A 5,996-nucleotide genomic window follows, 5' to 3' on the forward strand; every position below is an offset into this window, starting at 1 on the left:
TCCTCCTCCTCCTCCTCCTCCTCCTCTTCTTCTTCTTCTTCTTCTTCTTCTTCTTCTTCTTCTTCTTCTTCTTCTTCTTCTTCTTCTTCCTTCTTCTTCTATAAAGACCCTAGTGTATCTTATTAATTATAGTACATTGATAACAAAAACCTAAAGAACAATATATATCTTGTAGAAAAGTCCACAGCTACAGAGACGGACATGCAGACAGGATTCAATGCTGTAGACTATCTTGCTTTCAGATGAGAGATGCAGCTGTCATCAATGCCAAGATTGTAGGCTGTTTCGCTTTCCGAAAAGAGATACAGCAAGCATCAATGCAATACGCCTCCCAGGCAAAAGTTGCATGTTTCCAGAAATTCTTTGTCAGGCAAATTATTTTTCCCTGGAACTGAATTGCTAATACAATACAACACAATTGACTCTCAAAAGCTTATGCCCCGAAAGCCTTATTGGTTTCTAAGGTACTGTGTAAAGGGTTGTCGAGCCATGGCTGATTTATGACGACCCCGTAGGGGCTCTCAAGGCAAGGTTTGAAGCAGAGGTGGTTTTCCCTTTGCTTTCCTTAAAGACCTCGGCCTGAGACCCTGGAAGGCAGCTGCCAGTCTGAGTAGACAATACTGACTGTGATGGACCAAGGGTCCGATTCAGTAAAAGGCAAGGGGAAGTGGCCATGGCTCAGTGGAAGAGCCCCTGCTTTGCATGGAGAAGGTCCCAGGTTCAATTCCAGGCATCTCCAGTTAAAAGGACCAGGCAGTAGATGATGGGAAAGACCTCTGCCTGAGACCCTGGAGAGACATAGACAGGGGCTGTGGCTCAGAGGTAGAGCACCTGCTTGGCATGCAGAAGGTCCCAGGTTCAATCCCCGGCATCGCCAGTTAAAAGGACCGGGCAGTAGATGATGGGAAAGACCTCTGCCTGAGACCCTGGAGAGACAGAGACTGTGGCTCAGAGGTAGAGCACCTGCTTGGCATGCAGAAGGTCCCAGGTTCAATCCCTGGTATCTCCAGTTAAAAGGACCAGGCAGTAGGTGATGTGAAAGACCTCAGTGGCTCAGAGGTAGAGCCTCTGCTTGTCATGCAGAAGGTCCTAGGTTCAATCCCCAGCACGGCCTGTGGCTCAGAGGTAGAGCACCTGCTTGGCATGCAGAAGGTCCCAGGTTCAATCCTGGGCATCTCCAGGTAAAAGGACCAGGGAGCAGGAGATGTGAAAGACCTCTGCCTGAGACACCCTGGAGAGTTGCTGCCAATACGGACATTGATGGATCAGGAGTTTAACATAAGGTAGCTCATGTGTTTGTGTGTTCAGTCCCTGGCATCTCCAGTTAAGGACCAGGTAGGAAGTGATGCGAAAGACCTCTGTGCCTGAGACCCTGGAGAGCTGCAGCCAGTCAGAGTAGACAGTACTGGCCTTGATGGACCAAGGGTCTGATTATGCAGAGTTTTCCATGGTGGTCTCCCATGCCAGTACTGACCCTGCTTAGCTTCCAAGATCTGATGAGATCAGGCTATACGATACCATTCTGTATCCTCTCTCCGGCAGTGTTCCAGTCCATGGGTCAGGACCCAAGTCAAAAGTCCTGTGACGGCGAAGTGGGTTGTGGGCCACTTTCCAATGCTTTCTATTGATTCTTGAAAACCAAGATCTGGCCCTGGAAACAGTATCTTCTATGTCATACCTTCGTTGGTTGTTGTTTTTTTCACTGCATGTACTTGTCGGCAGTGTTGCGCTGGTAAATATTTAACAACCCGCTCTCCAAAGCAAAAACGTATGGCTACATAGACAGACAGATAGACAGATGGATAGATGAACCCAGATATTTTTGTCAGAGTAAGATCCTAATATAGTTGTATTCAGAATAAAGAGTCACACACTTTACAATATAATTCAAACATTTAGTAGCATATTTAGGGAAAGTTTATTCTAGTAGAAAATAAGAAACTGTATATTCATATATCTACAAACTCTACATAATCAATTTATATAGAGAGCCAGTTTGGTGTGGTGGTTAAGTGCGCGGACTCTAATCTGGGAAATCCGGGTTTGATTCCCCACTCCTCCACTTGCACCTGGCTGGATGACCTTGGGCAAGCCATTGTTCTGATAAGAGCTGTCCTTGAAAAAGAGCCGTTTCTGTCAGAGCTCTCTCAGCCCCACCTGCCTCACAGGGTGTCTGTTGTGGGGAGGGGAAGGGAGAGGAGTTTGTGAGCCGCTCTGAGACACCTTTGGGTAGTGAATGGTGGGGTATAAATCCAAACTCTTCTTCTTTTTCTTCTTCTTCTAAGTATCTCTTCACTTCTGACTAGAAGTGGTACTTAGAAGCTAGAAGCTATTTTCCTACTTACCTTTGTTGGATTATAAATCTGGAAAACATTGGTAGTTTTTCTCACCAACCTTTGTTGGATTATTTTCTTTTTGATGTTGCTTTTTAACTATTATTAAGTGTTATTATTACTGGAAAACTGACTTTGACATGTTATACTTTATTGGATTTTACCTGACCCCACTTCCTGTGCGATGCCAGTGACGAGGCCTGGGCCTTTCTCTTTCTCCAGGGAAGTGCCCCTCATTCCCCCACCGGTTGCCAGGGGCCCACACGGTCTAACGCAGGGGTGCCAAACATGCAACCCGGGGGCCGGATCAGGCCCGCAGTGGAACTGGCTGTCTCCTGCTGCTTCTTCCAGTTCTGCTGCTGCTGCGTCATCGTAGGTTTGCAGCTTACAGATACACACAGCTGAACAGCATGCCCAAGATGGCAACAGCACAGGCATTTTGATGCGATAATTCAAAGCAAGAGAGGTGTCAGTCATCGGACACTGTTAAATAAAGAAAATACTGCAAGAGCGCTAATATTTTAAGCATGTTTTTATTTTAAGTTAAGAAAACACCCTTTGTGTTTGTGTCCTTTATAAAGTTTATATCTCCACTACCTGGCATTCCATCTTATGACACACATGGCCCGGCCCAACAAGGTCTCATTTATGTCAGATCCGGCCCTCATAACAAATGAGTTCGACACCCCTGGTCTAACATATACCCCGAGAGAGTACTAGGAATATATTTTACCACTCCCTCCCTCTCTCTCATTTCCCCCCCTCACTTCTCACCCAGAAACAGGCTTCAGGACTGTGTTTCTTTGCCTGCAGGCCATAGGGATGCCAGTCTCCAGGTGGGGCCTGGAGATCTCCCTCTTTTACATCTCCAGCTGACAGAGATCAGCTCCCCTGGAGAAAATGGCTACTTTCAAGAGTGGACTCTACGGCATTGTACCATGCTGAGGCCCCTCCCCTCCCTAAGCCCCGCCCTCTCCCAGATCCACCCCCAAAGTCTCCAGGTATTTTCCAAACTCAGGACTGGCAACCCTAGACCATTAGGGTATCCATGCTAACTGGCATCCATCAATCTATCATTTTCAACGGTCAGTACAGGAAGTCTTAAAATCCTTTGGCAGTCCAGATTTCCATTTTGGAATTCCCTTTTGACCAACCAGTGTTTCGACTATTTCTTATCTCTCTTTTAAAAAAGAAAAGGGGGGGGGGAGAATTTCTCCTCCCGTATTCTCCACAAAAACCAAAAAACTAAACAAACCCCCAGCAATCTAACCTGCCCCCCTTTTGAAATGCTGGTTTCTGGCAGTCTGCTATTCCTGGCGAGACCCGCTATTATCACAAAGGGGTATTAGCAGCTAAGGGGGTGTTGACATGCCCTTCCCCTGTCGCTGTTCCGAGTCCTTGAGAGTGACGCGGAATTTATATATACATATACACACACTGTCAAATCATTTTTTTGGGAAACGTGCAACGGGGAACCAGCCAGCCGGTTTGGGCCACCTACATTTCGGCGGCATTGGCTGGCATCAGAGTTTGTGTGTGTGTGTGTGTGTGTGTGTGTGTGTGTGTGTAAATGCTCTTTTTTCTCCCCTTCCAGAAACCACACATTTTCTGGGCCAGGATCCAGTGGGTGTTATACAACCGATTGAGTCAGGAAGAGCCGGCTCGGAGGCTAGATGGAAAAAAGAACTTTCTCGGGGCGGCGGAGCGTGAAGTGACTCTTGTTCCAAATCTCATGGGAGCAATTAAAAAAAAAAGAAGACTCTATTTTCTCATCTGAAAGAAAAAGGATGAAAAAGAGTATCCACCGCTGAGTGGAGTGCTTATGAAAACAGAGTGCCCGTGACATTATTTGGAGGAGCGACAGATAGTCTTCGGCCCTTTTCAAGTAGTTTACAAGGTGGACCGCAGTTTGTTGGGTACATATTCCTTGGGTTGAATCTTGTGAATCTAGAGCCCTGCTGGATCAGATCAGTGAGGGTCCATCTAGTACAGCTCCTGCCTCACACAGTGGCCAACCAGTTCCTCTGGAGGGCCAACAACAGGGCAGAGGGGCAGAGGCCTTCCCCTGATAAGGACATCAGAAGAGCCCAGCTGGATCAGACCAGCGAGGGTCCATCTAGTCCAGCATCCTGTCTCACACAGGGGCCAACCAGTTCCTCTGGAGGGCCAACCACAGGGCAGAGAGGCTGAGGAGGCCTTCCTTTGATAAGAACATCAGAAGAGCCCTGCTGGATCAGACCAGTGACAGGGTCCATCTAGTCCAGCCTCCTGTCTCACACAGGGGCCAACCAGTTCCTCTGCATGACCAACAACAGGGCGGAGAGGCTGAGGCCTTCCTCTGATAAGAACCTCAGAAGAGCCCTGCCGGATCAGACCAGTGAGAGGGTCCATCTAGTCCAGCATCGATAGACTTATTCTCCACAAATCCATCTCATCCTCTTTTAAAGCTCTTTATTCCTGTGGCCATCGCTACATTTTCGGGCAGCGAATTCTACATTTTAATCACTCTCTGTGTAAAGTGGTGTTTCCTTTTCTCCATCCTGAACCTACTGCCCATCAGCTTCACTGGATCCCCTAGAGTGCTAGTATTTTGGGAGAAGGAATTTCTCTTTGTCAGCTGTCTCCACTCCATGCATAATGTTATCAACTCTGTCCCCCCACCCGAGTCATCTCTTTTCTAAACGGAAAAGTCCCAGTCTCTTCAGCCTTTCCTCATCGGGAAGGTGCTCCAACTCCTTCTTCATCTGGGTTGTCTCCTCTGCACTTTATAAGTCTACGGTGACGGTCACATGCGCGAGATAACGGGGGGGGGGAGGCTATTTCCCCCAGAGGAATTTGACCTGCAGTTGCGAGATCACACAGTCCTTTGAAGATGCGGGGGCAGCCCGCCGCTGGCCCCGGTCACACGGGAGGATATGCCCCGCGAGAGGGACGGATCGGGGGCGCATCAAGCGGGTGCAGTCATACCGCAACAACTGGGAAGCGGCGCGCACCCGTCCCTGATCCGTCCCTTTCGGGTGAAAACGCAGCTCAAAAAGGTAGCACCAAAAGAGTACTACCTACCAGTTGCCACGGAGCAGGGGTGGACGTCTGATCGCCGACGTGCTTGTCTCTCCCGCAGCATGCGAGGTCCTGCCGAACTGTGCACGCACAAGAATGCGCAGCGGGCTTGCCTCGGTCTCCAGTCCGTGGCTTCCCCCGGCATCTGATCATGCTGGGGAGGAACTGCACGGTGGCTGGGGGGATCTGTCTGATCCCGCAGCCGCGCTTCACTTTTGATGCCGCTCTAAAAAGCCGCACTCCAGCCGGGCCTTTCCCCCTAGTGTGTGACGGCATACAATAAGGTATGACAGGCAAGATGACAGCCAAGCTAAGAAGTAGTCTATTCGATCGTCTTGATCTGATGTGTCAGTTAGTGTGTCATGATGGTCAGCACTTCGTTCTGATTGGTGCTCAGATGTATATATCGAGTACAGTCTGTATGCTATTGCTCACTCTTGTGGATTGAGTGCTATGCGAAGCACTCTGTCGGTAAGCCTGGTGAACTGGATGCTACAAGTGCTAAAGGACTGTATGTATATAAAAGGTAAAGGTAAAGGTTCCCTTGCTCGAAAGCCAGTCGAATCCGACTCTAGGGTTGCGGTGCTCATCTCCATTTCAAAG

Source organism: Gekko japonicus, unplaced genomic scaffold (assembly GCF_001447785.1).
Source record: "Gekko japonicus isolate JY-2015 unplaced genomic scaffold, Gekko_japonicus_V1.1 scaffold5747, whole genome shotgun sequence".
Lineage (NCBI taxonomy): Eukaryota > Metazoa > Chordata > Lepidosauria > Squamata > Gekkonidae > Gekko > Gekko japonicus.